This window comes from Salvelinus alpinus, chromosome 13 (assembly GCF_045679555.1).
Source record: "Salvelinus alpinus chromosome 13, SLU_Salpinus.1, whole genome shotgun sequence".
Classification (NCBI taxonomy): domain Eukaryota; kingdom Metazoa; phylum Chordata; class Actinopteri; order Salmoniformes; family Salmonidae; genus Salvelinus; species Salvelinus alpinus.
In genome coordinates this window covers 41,365,412-41,385,238 of record NC_092098.1, presented here as the reverse complement: position 1 = coordinate 41,385,238, position 19,827 = coordinate 41,365,412, and positions in this window count along the sequence as shown.

The following is a 19,827-nucleotide window of genomic DNA, read 5'->3' as shown; positions in this document are numbered from 1 at the left end:
ACTATTGTGTGTACTGATATCGAAGCAATGGCATGGTTTGAGAGAGGTGGGCGCTGCTCGACGTGTTGTGTATAACTTGTAATAAACGGCCATCTTATCAGCGTCTTATTGTGCCTCAGATTGTGACATGACACCCCCTTTCTCCCACTACCCACCACTCCCATTCAAAACGAAAGAACATGACAATATTGTGCAAGAAAAACAAGTAATCAATATGCACAAGGGGAAATAGTTTGTTACAAAAGGAAGTGTGTCACCTATTTTGGTACCTAACATCCAAAAAGGGTTTTCTGAAAATATATTGAGATTTTATATAATTAAAATATATATGTAAAACCAAGTGCAGTGCAGATAAACAGAAGTGCCTGTCAGGCCGTCATACAAAACAGCTTACTGCAGACTCCGACAGGTTTGATCCACTTTGCTGGATGGCTAAACAGCAGTATTAGCCAAGTACATAACAACAAGCAGTTTCCGCAGACACTCTTCAAAGTTTAATCCACAGTGGGGCTCACACGATCAAATCCCCCCATTTCTCACATTCTAAAACATGGAAAAACAAACACCAGGTCCTGATGTACATTGCTGTCGTTGAAGAAACTGCCATAGGCATATTTTGTATTCAGACTGAGGAGAAGCAGTTGTCTTCATCACCGCTGTGAATGAACTCTAGGGTACAGAATGATGTATGAGTCAACATCTGCCTTGGAAATGGCACCCTATTTCCTATTTAGTGAACTACTTTTGACCAAGTTACATAGGAACATAGGAAATAGGGTGCCATTTGGGACACATTTAAACTTCACACCAGTTGAACTCGGGGGCCATGTCTGAAGTGATACTGGCCGTGTGTGACAGATTCAATGTTCTTCTGCTCGACCAGGCGACCATGGGACATGGGTTGTGACATCAGCGAGACAGGAAATTGCACCAGCTGCCCCAGGCGAGTGAACAGTGTAAAAGGCCAGGGACATCTGGGTCTTATTCACTAGGCACCAAATGTAAGAAAACAGACTAAAACGGGGAGGGACTATACCAGCACTTGTCCAATAAGAAACACAATTTTTTGTTTTCCGTTGCAAAACATTTCTCTACGGTGTGCACTAATGAATATGCCCCATATTCATTGGTCACCAAACAAAAGGTGGCTTGGTCAAAATAAGCGCACTATATACGGAAAAGCGTGCCTTTTGGGACAGAGTGTTGTCATCACAGCAATGTGATGCAACACTAATGCAACAGATAGACAGACATTGCGTTCACTTCTTTGGAGCATGATGTGTTTGATGTCAGCCATTTTACCTTCACTTCTTTGCAGCACGATGTGTGCGATGGGACATGACAGCACAGGTTGATTTAAAGTGAAGGCCCTGTGTAGCATAAATGTCCTATAAAATGCGTTCAGGATGACTTCTGAATAATACAGAGGTAATTTAATATGCTGTACAGGTGCTAAAGGCTGCTTCGGTGTCCTGCTAAGACAGGCTGACCTAACATGGACACAGTACAGTTGCATGGCACTCATTGATGATCCTACTCAAACTTGGATATTATATTTTTTTCTGCATGACATAGTTGATTTTGATTTGGCTGGAGATCTTGTCTGAGTTACGAATGCACTAGCTGGTTCATTCCCCTCAGAATACCCAGTAGCCAGAAATGTATAGGCCTATGTACTGTAACGATATGGCCACATATTCTGTATTGGTCACAGGAGTAGGAGTAAGTTGCCCCTATTGCTGATCTTGGGTAGGCTTTGCATTTTCCTCACAAATGGTAAAGGTCAGGATTGGGTGAGGGGAAGCTGATCCTAGATCTGTACCTAGGAGAAACTTCACCCCGGAGCTTGGTCGTAGCTGTATCTTTTTCACAAGGATAGTTTTAAACTGAGCCTTTGAATGGTGCAAGAGCATTGCTAATGTTTCATATTGCTGTAAGTGTAGAAATAGTTGGAAGATCTGGAAACAAATGTTTATAATTACTGTATTGCAGTGTCCCTTTTGGTAGGTACTTTATTGAACCATAATAGTCTTTGTATTCGGCGCATGTGACAAATACAATTTGATTTGATTTAGGGTTTTCCTTGTCAAGTCACATGGCCAGGAAAACATCAGGGGAGTACTGAGGAATGAACTGACGCTTTAATTCAAATTCAGCTATAGCATAGATTTAGACAAGTGAAGAATAAGACAGTTGTTTTTATCTGAAAGCATACTGGAAAGCATCCATATAACAATCGGTTTATTGTCCTCTCCAACTCACTCCATGATTGACTTCATGACTGAAGAAGCTAGAAAAGGAACACTTGATTATGACTCAGTATGAAAGTCATTTTATTGTGCTTCATTTTTTTCAAGACATACTGTTCTCTTCCTATGCTCTTTTGACCCTGACAACAGATACTTGGCTTTGCTGTAACGATAATTTGGCATGAGAAAGACGAAGCCTGAAATCGGAGGAAAAAGAAAACCAGGGACGACGAAATGAGAAGTGAACCAATCAGACAAGCCTTGGGAGGTTTGCTAAGGTTACCAGTGTTATTTGGTGCATTTGATATGCTTTTATTTTGTGATGTGCTCTGTTCATCATTTGTATGTAGGTACTGTAGACCTATGTGTACACTTTGGCCCTGAACTGCAGTCAGGAAACCTCTCTCTATCTCATGCCTGAACTGCTATCAGAGGCAGACGATGCCACACCTGTGTGTGTGTGTGTGTGTGTGTCTGTATCTGTACATGGAGTACCTTGATATATGCAGGTATCTGCACTTCATATATGCAAGTATGTGCCTCATGTTGGGTATGCTAGAGAGGACCTGTGTATCTTGCTATAGTCGTCAGGCAACACTATCTTCTCAGTGTGAGAGCATGCTTTCAATTGACACAGATCACTGCCCAGGGGGCGCCTAAAAAGTAATAACCCAAGTCCTTGGAAAAGCACTGATGGGTGAAATTGTAAAAAATAATCGCATTTACTATTTGCCATGCAAGTCTTCTGACGATACTACTACTATAATTAGTAGAGGAAGAAATTGTCATAATTGTCACATTGTTGTATGAAGAATATGACAACAACAATGAACATATCTCCACAATGGCCCTTCAATGAGACTTTGGAATTACATTAATTACTTGTGGTAATTCATGCAATATAAAAGAGTATGCCTACAAAACCAGGGATGAAAGGAAGAAAGAAAGAGAGAGAGAAAGAAATTAAGAAAGAAAGAAAGTGAGTGAGTGAGTGAGTGAGTGGTAATACATACTAAGATTGATATGTGTGATTGTTTGGTGCTAGTGAGCTGGCTTTAACTGTAACTAAGAGGAAGCTGTTGCTAGGGTGAACATGTAGTCATCCCAACAATCACAAAGTACTGCATTGCCCCAGGTCTTGAAAAGGAAAAATGTAACTGATTTAAAGTATAAGGAGATATCGGTGAACAAATGCCGTGGTCAAGGCTACGATGGCGCCAGTACAATGAGTGGAGCTTACTCAGGTGTTCGAAAGCTCATATCAGACCGAGAGCACAGTGTTTATTATGTAGGCTAGTTCTTTCTAAATTTTAGTTTAGAAAACAATCTCTCTGTAGGAGCAACAGTTACAGGGATGGTAAAAACAGCTTGATTGCCGTAGCAACAGCAGGGAAACTGGGCAAAAGAGAGGAGTGCTTCAAATACAGCAGTCCTGCAACATCTTTAATTGAGCCTCTCATTCTCCTTAATTGCCGGCCTCAACACGTTATGTAAAGAGATTAACTGTATAGGAAGCTCTGGGGAAAGGTATATCTGGATACTGGACAGCAAATAAATTGGCAGATGCAAAGAGATTATCATATTTAGCTGACAACAGTTTGAGGGCTTGAACAAAAAAAGTGGTTTGCGTTTTTTTGTTCATACTGGTGAACCGGCGTTTGAGTTGTGTGGTTGCGATATCAACAGTCTCTTATCTCTGGTATACAGTGCTTTCGGAAAGTATTCAGACCCCTTGACTTTTTACACATTTTGTTACGTTACAGCCTTATTCTAAAGTAGATAAAAAATATATACATATTCAACAATCTACACACACTACCTCATAATGAAGCAAAAAAAACAGAAATACCTTATTTACATAAGCATCCAGACCCTTTGCTATGAGACTCCAACCATCTCTGCAGCACTCCACCAATCAGGCCTTTATGGTAGAGTGGCCAGACGGAAGCCACTCCTCAGTAAAGGCACCTGACAGCCCACCTGGAGTTAGCCAAAAGGCACCTAAAGACTCTCAGACCATGAGAAACAAGATTGTCTGCTCTGATGAAACCAAGACTGAACTTTGGCCTGAATGCCAAGCGTAACGTCCGGAGGAAACCTGGCACCATCCCTACGGGGAAGTATGGTGGCAACATCATGCTGTGGGGATGTTTTTTAGAGGCAGGGACTGGGAGACTAGTCAGGATCTAGGGAAAGATGAACGGAGCAAAGTACAGAGAGAAGTCCTTGATGAAAACCTGCTCCAGAGCGCTCAGGACCTCAGACTGGGGCGAAGGTTCCACTTCCAACAGGACGACGACTCTAAGCACACAGCCAAGACAACACAGGAGTGGCTTCGGGACAAGTCTGAATGTGCTTGAGTGGCCCAGCCAGAGCCCGATCGAACATCTCTGGAGAAACCTGAAAATAGGTGTGCAGCAACGCTCCCCATCCAAACGGACATAGCTTGAGAGGATCTGCAGAGAATGTGAGAAATTCCCCAAATACAGGTGAGCCAAGCTTGTGTCATACCCAAGAAGACTCGATGCAGTAATCACTGCCAAAGGTGCTTCAACTTTACTGAGTAAAGGGTCTGAATACTTTATGAATATGCAAAAATGTAAAATAAATAATTTAAAAAAAAATTTGTTTTTGCTTTGTCATTATGGGCTATTGTGTTAAGATTTAATCAAACATTTAATACTTTTTACAATAAGGCTGTAAAGTAACATTTTGAAAAAGGGGTCTGAATAATTTACATCGGCACTGCATCTTGGCATGCATCATTCAAGACTAAGTTTCAATTGTGTGCAGCACAATGGATATATAATGCACAAGGAATGTCTCAGGAAAGACTGTCTGGGTTGGCAATACTTAGTATAGAAAACAGTTGGGCGAGCACCCTGGACCTACAGGCACTGGTGAAAACGTTTACACACACAAAATGAGGACTTCAGGAGAATTTCTCAAATTGGATTTAATTTGATTTACCTTGAATATTGCAGCCCATTTGTGTAGGCTATTAGCCAGATAAAACTGTTACGCGGAGCAGCACAGGGGAACCCAAGAGCAGACTCTGACGAGGAAACAGATGAATGAACCAAGGTATGTATTGTAACACAGGGAGATATGGAGTGCAGATCCGGGGAAGCTTGGATGAGTTGTAGGAAACCAGATGTGGAGGCTGAGGTTGGAGTGTGCTGGATTGGGACAGGGTAAACAGGTCCAGAGGGGAATCCAAGGGATTGGTGGTGTGGTGAGTCCGGAACAGGGTAGCAGGGTGGTGAGATGTGGAACAGGAGACAGGAGCCAGAGTCAGGGCGGCAAAACTGCAGTGAGAGGATAAACAGCGTCAAGCAGGCAAACAGGTACAGCTGGGTAACAGGATCGTGAATAATAATAATGGCTAGAAGCATAACAGATCCCTACCAGTTGCAACTCGTTCCATTATCAACACCTCTACAAATACTCAGTTCTGCCACTTAAAGTGGTAGGGATCTGGTAGGGATCTGTTCTGACTCCAGCACACCTGTCTCCAAACACACAATCACACACAAACAGAAAGGGAGGGGGAGAGAGAGTGTACTGGGGGAATGGCTGCAGGTCAAGCAGACACCGGATGACCACTAGGGGGTGTGGCAGGAGCAGATGTTACAAAAACCCGCTGAGTTCAACAAGAAATAGTGGCTGAATTTATCCTCAAGCCGATTAATTTTTTCCTCATTGTTAGGCTATTTGATGTGTAATTTTTAGCACTTAAATCTTAGCTAAAGACATTATATACTGTAGGTATAGATAGTATACTACATAATGAAACAATCTGTAGTAAGCTAGTGTGGACTGACTGTATTATTTGGCATTAATAGACTCACAACAACTTTCTATCCAAGCTGGGAGAGGGCGCGAGGACAGCTCATGTCATGCAGGTTCAGGTAGCCTATACAGGACAGCTGTATATAAAAAAAATCAATTGGTAGCTGATTAGTATTCTGTTGTAACGAAAATTGATTCGACAATCTGCAGTGTTTGAATTTCCAACTTTAATTACTGAAAAAGTAATTACATTATTGCCACCAGTCAGCAGTCTAAAAATGGCAGCATTGCGGCACTGTATAGCTTTGTGAAATGTTAGGCAAACGCCGACCTTACGAGGGCCCAGAGAAACTGCGTTACGCCAGCGCTGCAGTGTATTAGTGGAAATCTATTGCAACACAGCTCTGCCTTGGCAAACGCACAAGAAACTAGCAATGGACTTGGTGCTCTTAATCAGACGTTAATAGCATCTCTCTCCTGCTTTAAAACAAGCATTTCAGAGCATAAACCAGTCTGTTTTTTTACAGTCCAGGCAGAGTTGTAGGATAGATAGGGGATTTAACAGAAACGAGTCACCTCTTACCGGTACACACATTTCAAAGATTAGAAGCCAATTCTGCATTCCAATGTGAGGCAGAGAGGGTAACTAGGCCCCTTGGGTGTTCCACTCAATAAGGAGCCAAGTGTGCATTTTCTTTACATTACTTTTGATTGCTGTTGCAAATTTTGCATGTAAATCTTGGTGGGGAAACTAACTTTTTTTTAATGCATGCCAGCAAAGCCACTACACAACACAACACTAAACAATACATTAATTGCACTATAATGGTGCCAAATGGTGCCCACAAACTGTTAGGGCCTACATAAAGCTGTCCCCGAGTGGCACAGTTGTCTAAAGCACTACATCTCAGTGCTAGAGGTGTCACTACAGACCCTGGTTCGATTCCAGGCTGTATCACAACAGGCCATGATTGGGAGTCCCAAAAGGGCTGCGCAAAATTGGCCCAGCGTCGTCCGGGTTAGGCCATCATTGTAAATAAGGATTTGTTCTTAACTGACTTGCGAAGTTAAATAAACAGCAGAGCTTTCTTTTCAGCACCATGGAGTGAATCCTTACCACTGCCACACCTGGCTATCAGCCTTGTCTGGATGCAAAACAGTTAATTCAGCCTCATTTATTGCTTTAAAAAAAAGTAAATGTGGTTTCTACTGACAATTGAGATCTACAAACTATGGCTTGAGGGAACGATGAGGCAACAGGTGGGGCATCTTCCCCGAATGATCGGTTGCCACTGCCGCTGTCTAATAAAGCATGGAGAGAACTGTAATTAGCAACACCGGCGGCAGAAGTAGCAGCATGGGCTATCCATCTGATACCTCTCCCCTTCTGTATCCCACCACTGCTACTAACGTTGATTATACCTGGGGTCGTATCAAGCATATCAGAATAGAAGAACTGATGTAACCTTATTCATTGTGACTTAAAAGGCAAAACTGATCCTAAATCAGCACTCATATGAGCTGCTTCATGAATATGAGCCCTGTTCTCGCATTACTGTCTAGGACCACCAGGGGGCAATTGCTCACTCCTCTAACAATGCCTTTGTGTGTTTTGATCTCTCTCTCTCTCTCTCTACTCTCTCTCTCTATTCTCTCTCTCTCTACTCTCTCTCTCTCTACTCTCTCTTTTTTTCTCTCTCTCTGTCTTTTTCTGTTCTTTTGGTGGAATTCTAACAGGCATAATGACAAAAAAATATTAAACAAATAAGCACTTAGTGGGGAAAAAAGTCTCTAAACCTTGTGGATATTAGTATTGACATTATTTGAGGTTGCCATATGCATCCGTTGCCAAGACTAGAATTGGAGCGACCACGTTCATATCCATATTAATGCATGTTGACATACTTATAATATAACATAAGATATTTAATGTATTTAATAATAGCATTACATTTACTATGGATAATAATGATGAGAACAGCTGTGGGAATTAGTAGATGTAAGTGTTTTCTCACTGCTGTGTGTTGCGTTTTCTTCTTCTCCGCTACCTTTGTTGTCAGTTTATTTCACACGGATGCTTGGGGAATAAAGTTAAATAATTTGACAAGAAAGATCAACTGGCATCTGAATTAGTAAAAACAGTGTTATTAGTGCCTTCACTTAATGGTAATTTAATGTACAGGTGCCATGAAGGCTGCTTCAGTGACTATACAGTTGTCTGGTGACCTGCTGAGGATGTCCTAATATGGACACCGTACAGCTGCAAGGCACTTATTAAAAGGCCCTACTCATGATCTGTTTTTCTGCATTACATAGTTAATTTTGATTCGGCTGGAGATTTTGTCTGAGGTACGAACACACTAGCTGGTTCATTCCCCTCAGAATACCCAGTAGCCAGACATGTATAGGCCTATGTACTGTAACAATATGGCCACATATTCTGTATTTGTCACAAGAGTAGGGTATTTTTTCTCAAGGATAGTTCCAATCTGAGCCTTTGGATGGTGCAAGAGCATTGCTAATGTTTCATATTGCTGTAAGTGTAGAAATGGTTGGAAGATCTGTAATTTTTTTGGTATAATTACTGTATTGCAGTGTCCCTTTTGGTATGTACTTTATTGAAAAATAATAGTCTTTTCCCCTTTTTTGAATACTACAAGGTGATGCTTTTTGCATCAAATGATGCGTCAGGGCAAGTTTCTGCTCTCCTGAATGTGTTTTATCTTAAAAAGTTGACTGCTGAGATGCACACTTTTTGGGGTTTATATTTACAGTGGACTAATTGACAAAATACTAAAAGATAGTTTAGAGTGTCAAATTCCTTTAACAGTATCCATGTCTGCACGCCATCTACCCACTGGTAATATATCAAATCAGTATAAGACTGTCAGGTGTTGGAAATACGTATATTATTCAACCATATACTGTTATGCTAGATATCCATATGTTTTTTTGTGTTATTTGTAACTTATTTTGTACATAATGTCTCTGTCACCGTGTCTTATAACCGAAAAGATCCTCAGAACAGCGATTACTCACCCCGTACTGGAGGAATACTTTTTCTTCAATGAGATGGATGGAAAGCATTTACAAGGCCCTCCTCCCCGTCATTCGCAGGAGAAAGAGACGGAGGTATCGTGGACGAAGGTCCGGGTGCCTTGTAAGGATCTGTTGCCGAGAGGGTAATCTACCTTTACCATCGGTCCTATTAGCCAACGTACAATCAATCGATAATAAAATAGACAAACTACAATCACGTATATCCTACCAACGTGAAATTAAAAACTGTAATATCTTATGTTTCACCGAGTCGTGGCTGAACAACGACATGGGTAACATACAGCTGGCGGGTTTTAAGCTTTTTCGGCAGGATAGAACAGCGACCTCTGGTAAGACAAAGGGTGGTGGTCTATGTATATCTGTAAACAACAGCTGGTTGAAGAAAATTTCACCAGAGAGGATAGTTTAACAGGTTAATTCATGCAAATGTTGCACACATACACAATCCATGTCTCAATCGTCTTAAGGCTTAAAGATTTCAGTCTATGTTAAATGTCATGGAAAGAGCAGGTGTCCTTAATGTTTTGTGCACTCAGTGTAGAATGACCAGGTGAATCCAGGTGAAAGCTATGATCCCTTATTGATGTCACTTGTTAAATCTAGTTCAATCAGTGTAGGTGAAGGGGAGGAGACAGGGTAAAGAATTTTTTTAAAGCCTTGAGACAATTAAGAAATGGATTGTGTATATGTGCCATTAGGCTATGTGTTTGTACATCGATTGAGGTGAATGAAGCTACAGCAACCAAGGTGATAATGGCTGGGGTAATTTTTTGCTTGTTTTTGCTGTTCTCCAAATAGCATTTTAGAGTTTTAAAATTGTATAGAAATGGAGTAAATGACTTTCAACTTTCTTCTTCAAAAAAAATGTAGATTGGTAAACGAGTCTAGTTATTATGACCGAATTACTGAAATTAGCCGAAAAACCGGACATTTTTTTCTTCTGTTAAAGCAAACTAATTTGTTTACTTTTTGTTATTAAAATACATTTTCTGCTAAACAGATCCCTTTGTTTTTATTAAATAGTTTTTGTTGTGTATTGATATTCTAGTTTTGTCCCTTTAGGGCACCTGTAACCCCCCCTTGCTTACCTACGTTGAAATGCTTGGAATGTTCTTCCTGTGAAACGCATTAAACAATGCCCACGTTAATTTCTACTCCCGTCTCATGTCCTGTCCTTATATTAGTTGTATAAGTAATACAGTGTGCTATACAACAAAACTGGCGACGAGGAAGAAACGTTCTCACGTTTGTGCTCATCATCTTTGGCAGAAAGTCTGAGTTATTGTTTTTTCGCCTTAGAAAGACGCAAACAAAACGTGGAGCTAGCCAGTCGAGTGATGCTAGCTAGGCTCTTGTTGCCGTGACATCAAAAGCTAGAGGGATAGGAAGAGTTTCGCTGCGGGAGAAAGTGAAGTCAGCGTGAGTTAAAAGAAAGAACAGGGTCTGGGAGTAAGGGACCGTCTGAAAAGTGTGAGAAAGAAAAATAAACCGAAAATGTCTGCATTGATTGGAAATATAGGAAGATTTGATGAATCTGTGGCACAATGGAGTTCTTACACAGAACGTTTTGAGTACTTTGTGTTGGCAAATGGAATTAAAGCAGAAGTCGTTGTGCCAACATTTTTGACTGTTATGGGGGGAAAAACATTCAATCTACTGCGCAGCCTAGTAATGCCTGAAAAAACAGGTGATAAATCATATGATGAAATTGTGGCTACCTTAAAAGGACATTATTCTCCCAAACCACTGATAATCGCAGAGAGATTCCGGTTTCATAAGAGAAATCAAGATGAGGGGGAATCAATCTCACAGTTTGTGGACTGTATTGAAACAATTATCTGAACACTGTGAATTTGGGTGATCAATGAGTGACACTATACGTGATAGGTTAGTGTGTGGCATGCGCAGCGAGGCAATTCAGAAACGCCTTTTGACTGAGAGTAACTTAACATTGCAGAGAGCAATAGAAGTGAGTACGTCAATGGAAATGGCAAATAAAGACGCACAACAGCTAAGTGCTTCGACCAAAGTGCCTAAGGTGTCTACGTGGTTAAAAAACAAGGCAGGAGGTGGCAAGCCATGCTATCGCTGTGGGAAACCAGGTCACCAAGCAGAGGAGTGTTGGTGCAAAGACTTAGACTGCAGAAGTTGTGGAAAAAAGGGTCACATCGAACGTGCATGTAAAAACAAAAAGACACAATCAAACAAAAGTACTGAACAAAGGAAAAGCGACTTCAGGAAGTACAAAAAGAAAGTGCATAAAATGGAGCACACAGAGGATGAACAAAGTGATACCCTGTCTGAAGGGGAAAAATCTTTGCATGTTATGTCCGTTTCAGACAATGGATACGGCTACTGGGTGACACCGCTACTGGATGAAAACGCAGTACGGATGCAAGTGGACACTGGAGCAGCCATATCTTTGCTGTCTGAGGCTGTATACAAGGAGAAACTACATCACCTCACACTACAGCCCACAAAGATGACGCTGAAAACATACACCGGTGAGTTTGTTCCAGTGAGAGGAAGTGTGATTGATACGGTGGAGCTCAACAAACAGAAGGTAAAGCTACCACTCTACATTGTGAAAGGCAACCATCCAGCATTGCTAGGACGCACATGGCTGGAAAAGATCAAACTAAACTGGCAGGAAATTCACATGGTTGCAAAAGAGGACACAAACCTACAAGGGATATTGAGGAAACACGCGGATGTGTTCAAAAAAGAACTTGGCGGTATGAAGGACATAACAGTTAAACTGACCGTGAAACCAGACAGCAAGCCAAAATGCTTCAAAGCTAGACCTGTCCCATACGCCATAAAACCAAAAGTTGAAATTGAGCTAAACAGACTAGTCGAGAGTGGAGTATTGGATCCAGTGAATGTTAGTGAATGGGCTACACCCATTGTTCCAGTCATAAAAAAAGATGGATCACTCAGACTCTGTGGTGATTTCAAAGTCACCATTAACCCAGTCATGACTGCTTAAAAATTATCCACTTCCCCTCATTGACGACCTCTTTTCTGGTTTAGCTGGAGGACAAAAATTCAGTAAGATACTTATGTCAGGCCTATCTACAGATGCATGTGGACCAAGAGTCACAAGAACTGTTGACCATAGTGACTCACAAAGGACTGTACAGGTACCGGAGGCTTCCTTTTGGAATCACCTCAGCTCCGGCCTTGTTTCAGGACCAGATACTATGGACCAGATACTGAGCGGGCTCACTGGGGTCCAATGTTACCTCGATGATCTACTCATCACCGGCAAAGATGAGCAGGAGCACCTGAGAAACCTGAACACTACACTACAGAGATTGGATGAGTATGGTCTGAGGGTACGGAAGGACAAATGCAAGTTTTTCCGGCCCTCTGTTGAGTACCTGGGCCACGTCATCGACAGTTCTGGGCTCCACAAGGCGCCATCGAGGGTGAAGGCTGTTGCGGAAGCTCCATCCCCACAGAACGTGTGTCAGCTGAGATCATTCTTAGGACTACTGACATACTACGCAAAGTTTGTGCCAAACCTAGCTAACATGTTAAAGCCACTGCATGAACTTTTGAACAAAACCAAACAGTGGAAGTGGACAGACAGATGTGAGGAGGCCTTCAAGAAAGTGAAAACAGCCGTAGCTCAGTCAGAGGCCCTAACCCACTTCGACCCCAACTTGCCATTACAGTTGGCATGTGATGCATCGCCTTATGGCGTTGGTGCAGTTGTCTCACACATCATGCCATCAGGTGAAGAAAGGCCAATTGCTTTCGCATCACGGACCTTAAGTAAAGCCGAGAGCAATTATGCACAGATAGAGCGTGAAGCACTCGCCATTGTGTTTGGAGTTAAGAAATTTCATCAGTTTCTGTTTGGCCGATAATTTACACTGCTGACGGACCATAGACCCCTCACCTCCATCTTTGGTCCCCACACCGGCATTCCGTCGCTTGCAGCCAGCCGCATGCAGCGATGAGCGTTATTGTTGTCTGCTCACCAGTACGATATCAGGTACAGAAGGTCTGAGCAGCACTGCAATGCAGACGGCCTCTCAAGGCTTCCCTTACCTGTCGCACACACTGAGCACTCCCAGGCTGAAATCTTTTACTTCAAGGAAGTGACGAACGCCCCAGTTACATCTGTCCAAGTGAAAAAGTTCACCCACACTGATCCAGTGATGTCTGAGGTCGTGGACATTGTCACTCGTGGAAAAGAAGTAGAGATGTCGGACAGCCTACAACCTTACCTAGTGAGGAGAAACGAGCTCACAGTTCAGTTTGGATGCTTGCTATGGGGTTTTCGAGTCATCATACCGCTGCCACTGAGAAGGCAGGTGCTTGAAGAACTCCATTCAGGGCACTGTGGCATGGTGCGAATGAAGGAGATTGCACGCAGCTACTTTTGGTGGCCAGGTCTGGACGCAGCTATCGAAGACAAGGTCAAGTCATGTTCTGCATGTCAAAAGATGAGGAACATGCCTCAGCTAGCGCCACTACACCCATGGGACTTCCCAGAGGAGCCTTGGCAGCGAGTCCACATAGACTATGCAGGCCCACTAGAGGATTGTATGTTCTTAGTCGTAGTTGACGCACACAGTAAATGGCCTGAGGTCACAGTGATGAAAAGCACCTCAGCGGAGAGAACCATCGAAGAGCTACGGTCAATCTTCAGTCGCTTCGGCTTGCCAACGCAACTCGTTAGTGATAATGGCCCCAACTGGTGTCTGAAGAGTTCCGGTCATTCATGGAAGCAAATGGAATTCAACACATCAAGTCAGCGCCGTATCACCCTGCAACGAACGGCCTCGCTGAAAGGTTTGTCCAAACGATGAAGCAAGCTTTAAAATCATCACAAGGGAACGGCTCCCTCAATAGGCGTCTAAACACCTTCCTGTTAACATACAGAAACACTCACCACGCTACAACCAAAGTGGCACCCGCGTCAGCCATGATGAAAAGACAGCTTCGCACGCGACTCGACCTCCTGAGACCTCCAAAGACGAAACAGGTTGTACAGACACAACAGAGAGCACAGGTGGAGAGACGGAGAAAAGCAAAATACAGAAGCTTCATGGCTGGAGAGAGTTCTTGCTCGGAACTACTGCAAAGGTCCAAAGTGGATACCAGCTACAGTGGTTGCACAAACAGGGCCTGTGTCCTACACAGTTCACACATCGGAAAACATAATCTGGAGGAGACACGTGGATCAACTGTTGCCAGGAACCAACCTCAGAGATGACTCATGTCAAGTGACAAACCAAGATCAGCTACTGGAGACCTACCATGACTACGAGCCATCACCTGAACATCCACTGCAGCAACCTACAAATGTGGAAAGTGCTCCAGACTCACCTGAACCAGCCAGAGTGCCTACGCAGGGTACTGTTGCACCCCAGTCTGGGCATACACCATCACCACTCAGACTCAGAGATAATGTGACTGTAGACTCACCTGTACGTCGTCATTACCCTGTAAGAGAAAGACTACCCCCTGACAGGTTGACTATTTAGTTCAGACTAACCTCTGACATTGGGGCAGAATACACCCCAGGGTTAAGTCTGGGAACTGAGGCAGTCTACCCTCTTTCCCTTATTTAGAAAAGGTTATTCTGAAAAGTTCATTTATTTACATTAGGAGGACTTATGTTAAAAAGAAAACAGTGAATATTTACTTTTTCCTTATGAGTCATCAAAGGTAAAGGGGGAGGAATATGTTGTGTATTGATATTCTAGTTTTGTCCCTTTAGGGCACCTGTAACCCCCCTTGCTTAACTACTTGAAATGCTTGGAATGTTCTTCCTGTGAAACGCATTAAACAATGCCCACGTTAATTTCTACTCCCGTCTCCTTATATTAGTTGTATAAGTAATACAGTGTGCTATACAACAGTTTTTAATCCTGGTGCTGAGTTAATGTGTGGCTGCTAACTGTATAGTGAATAGGCTATGTGTTTGTGTGTCGATTGAGGTGAATCAAGCTACAGCAACAAATGTGATAATGCTGTTCTCCATATAGCATAGAATGCATATAGCATATGGAAATGCAGTAAATGAGCTTTAACTTTCTTAAAATGTTCCCCTCCTCCTGTCCGGACCTCACTAAAACGCACACCCTGGTTACGGCCATGGATGTGGGGGCTTGTTACTACTCCGATAAATGACAATATCCATCCAGACCTTTGCCACCTAGGCAATTTGTGTGACCAGACCTTATCGAATTGTGTGTGCCACTAATCTGGTCCTCTGTGTTTCCTGGTGTGGACCATCGTGGAGAGTGTAGGTTAAAACCAGGGCTGAACAATTGTGATTGATAACTGAATTACAGAATAAGCCTTGTAGGTGCAGGGGCATGTCACGTGTGGTAGCGCAAAACCAAGAGACAGACAAGGCAATTCAGCACTCAAAATGGCCCTTTAAGTCAATAACGTAAACTTAAAAAACGTAAATAACTGGGGTATATAGTATTTTACCCCAGGGCAGAGAGAGCTTAGGGTGCTGGCTGGTCCGACGACTGCAACAGAGCTTCCTCACCACCATGAATACCACTGCATGGCCTATTGATGCGTTCACATGCTAGTTTGAACTAGGACACTGACATTTCCGAGTTGCTAACAGGTTGTAGTTAAACACGTGATGCGTTCAACCAGTTAGCAAGCAGAACGTTTCTAAGTTCCCTAGATCCGACTAGCACGTGAATGTGGCATATATGCTGCTGCTGCAGCCAGGTGTGCAAGGTGTTCAGGTGCAGTCAATTAAATCTTTGTGGATTGCTGTGACACTTTGTAAAGAGTCACTCAGCCATCAGAAGGGGCCAAAAGCAGGCCTTTTCCCACCGCTACACCCGTTGGTTTGTCACACCAAATATGGAATTAAAGGGCCAGGTCAAAAACGTTATTTCCCTTTGTTTTGTAATTACTTCCATACTATGAGGTAGGAAAAATATTATGAAATTGTGAAAAGTTTGATAATACCTTTCTAGTATAAGCGCTGTTTGAAAACATCGCCTGAAATGTCATCATGTTTTGCGTGGGTGGAGTGTTGGCCTAAGTTAAAAACTTCTTATGGCTGCAATCCCGTTAACGAGATGATATGACAACAGCCAGTGAAAGTGCAGGGCGCCAAATTCAAACAACAGAAATCTCATAATTAAAATTCCTCAAACATACATGTATTTTATACCATTTTAAAGGTAATCTTTTTGTTAATCCCACCAAAGTGTCCGATTTCAAATAGGCTTTACAGCGAAAGTACCACAAACGATTATGTTAGGTCACTGCAAAATCACAGAAAAACACAGTCATTTTTACAGCCAAAGACAGGAGTCACAAAAAGCAGAAATAGAGATAAAATGAATCACTAACCTTTGATGATCTTCATCAGATGACACTCATAGGACTTCATGTTACACAATACATATATGCTTTGTTCGATAAAGCTCATATTTATATCCAAAAACCTCAGTTTACATTGGCGCCACGTCAAATAACATAAATACTCATCATAAACTTTGATGAAAGATACATGTTTTACATAGAATTAAAGATACACTTGTTCTTAATGCAACCGCTGTGTCAGATTTCAAAAAGCTTTACGGCAAAAGCACAATATTCAATAATCTGAGAACAGCGTTCAGCCACAAAAGGAAGCCATACAGTTACCTGCCAAATTGTGCAGTCAACAAAACTCATAAAAAGCATTATAAATCTTCACTTACCTTTGCTGATCTTCATCAGAATGCACTCCCAGGACTCCCACTTCCACAAGAAATGTTTGTTTTGTTCGGTAATGTCCATCATTTATGTCCAAATAGCTATTTTTATTAGCGTGTTTGGTAAACAAATCCAAAGTCAGAAAGCGTGTTCACTAAAAGCTGACGAAATGTCAAAAAGTTCCGTAACAGTCAGTAGAAACATGTATTGAATCAATCTTTAGAATGCTTTTAACATAAATTTTCAGTAACGTTCCAACCGGAGAATTACATTGACTTCAGATAAGCGATAGTACAGAGCTCCCTCATGTGAACGCGCATGGTCAGAGCATGGCTAGGTCATGGTAGACCTGACTATTTCCTGTCTCCTTCGGCCCCACTTCACAGTAGAGGCATCAGACAAGGTTCTACAGACTGTTGACATCTAGTGGAAGCCGTATCCATATCCCACTGTTTGTTCAATAGGGGCTGTGTTGAAAATCTACCAACCTCAGAATTCCCACTTCCTGTTTGGATTTTTTCTCAGGTTTTTGCCTGCCATATGAGTTCTGTTATACTCACAGACATCATTCAAACAGTTTTAGAAATTTCAGAGTGTTTTCTATTCAATATGAATAATAATATGCATATATTAGCAACTGGGACTGAGGAGCAGGCAGTTTACTATGGGCACCTCTGTGCACCTTTCATCCAAGCTACTCAATACTGCCCCTGCAGCCATAAGAAGTTAATAGACCAATAACAAAGAGTGTTTCAAACCTTTCTTCCAATACCAGCTAGTTTTCAGGTTACATGTCCCTCCCATTAGGCTCCTCCAATTATGTCCCACACTCAGACACTTCCCAGACAGTACTAACCATTTTTTGGTTGTTGTTGCTAAGAAACATTTTTTGTTTGTTTTTGACCATTTTAATTGAAAACAATCACAGTAAGGTATTTAAATATTGAGATACAAAAAAGGCTGCATTGGACCTTTAAGTTTAGCTTGATTTAGGCTTAGATTAAATCAGATCAAGGGATAACAGACAAGTAAGATAGTGGATGGTTTGGCAGTGTCGGAGGTGGAGCTACGTTGGCGCCTTCAAATCGAGTCATGGGTAACTAAAAACGTGGAGTGTGTCTGGAAGTGGGGTTGTCAACAGAAGTGGGAGGATCAACAGAAGTGGGTGTATGGAAAGCAAATCAGGTGGTTAAGCAAATTTGTTGTCACTCAAGACCCTTTGCGTGGAATATTGGGCTGCAAGACAAGTCAATTGTTGACATATGTATCATTTTAGCTAACCATAACCCTTTTCCTAACCTTAACCTCATTCTCCTAACCTGCCGTGTTAACTATCCTAACCTGCTAAGCATTTTAGCCCATACTTGGTCAAATCGGTGAGAAGCTGCTCTTGTGATCATTGTCACAAAGCCACACCTGCCCACTCATGTTAGAAGTTCAGAATGAAAAAGTGTAGGCTATATAGAAATAATTACCCTCAAAATCATTAAACCGAATAATGAGGATTTTTTTATCATCCTAATCAAGGTGTAGATTACATCTCACATTCCAGTGTTTGAACTTGTAAACAAAGTTGCATGGGATTTCTGTTAATGCCAATCCATGCAGTCAAGGGCAATATCTACTTTGGTATAATGCCGGGAGCAACTTGTGAATTTGACAGTTCTAACACTGCCAAAACAACAACAAATGTCGGCTGAAGAAAATCTGAATGAATCAGCCCTTTAAAGGGCAACTCCACCAATTTTCAACCTCATATTCATTATCTCCAGCACAATACTAATGTCTACATATGTGAAAATTGCGCATTTCTATGTTTTGTTGAAAATATATATATTTTTGAATAAATTCTACCCGATGACATCATCTAAAGTTAAAACAAAACAAAAAAACTGTGATTTTAAGCACAGATCATAGAAAACCGCGCCGTTTTCACATAAGTAGACACTGGTATTGTGCTGGAGATAATGAATATGAGGTTGAAATGTGGCGGAATTGCCCTTTGAAGTTAGTTACGGCACATATTTCCCATGTGTGTCCCACCACCCTTTGCCTCTCCCATCGTAAAAACATTAGATGAAAAGCCCTTACACACAAACACAATTATGGATATTTAAAAAGTTACAAAATATTTTATTCTGAATGTATTATTTATATATTTTTTGCTCTGCCCATCAGATGCCTGTGAGCTGACATTGGACCGAAACACACACACAGATTCCTCTCTCTGTCTGAGGAGAACAGGAAGGTTACATGGGTGAAAGAGGAGCAGCCGTATCCTGATCACCCAGAGAGATTTGAGAACGACGAACAGGTGCTGTGTGAAGAGGGTCTGACTGGGTGCTGTTACTTGGAGGTAAAGTGGAGTGGGGGAGCTGAGATAGGAGTGACATATTAAGGAAGATCATGATAGTATACCTGGTAATGACAGTGAGCTTGGACACACACTTCTGCTTTCTGGACTGCTATGGTAAAAACTTCTCTGCCTGGCACAATAATGAGAACACTACTATACCTGTCCTCTCCTCCTCTTGCCCCAACATATGCATGAGTACTGGCCAATTTTATAAAAGCATGCTAGTTAATACTGTATGTTCTATTACATGTTAACCGTAAACAACACAATTACATTATCACAGGGCTATCCAACCCTGTTCCTAGAGAGCTACCGTCCTGTAGATTTTCACTCCAACCCTAATCTAGCCGATCTGATTCTAATATTTAGCTGGTTGATAAGCGGAATAAGGTTAGTTACAACTGGGGTTGGAGTGAAAATCTACAGGAGGGTAGATTTCCAGGAACACGGTTGGAGAGCCCTGTTCTAGAACCTATTGGTCATATTAGCATCTATTACTGGTCACTTCTTGGTAAAACATTCAAATATACTGTGCCATCACTTCAATGTCATTTGTTATTTAATTGACAATGCCTGAGAAACCGGTGTTCGGAGGATATATTGGCACGGGTGTTGTTAGGCCCGAGACGAAGTCCAGTAAACCGTGACAATATATCCTCCAAACAATGGCTT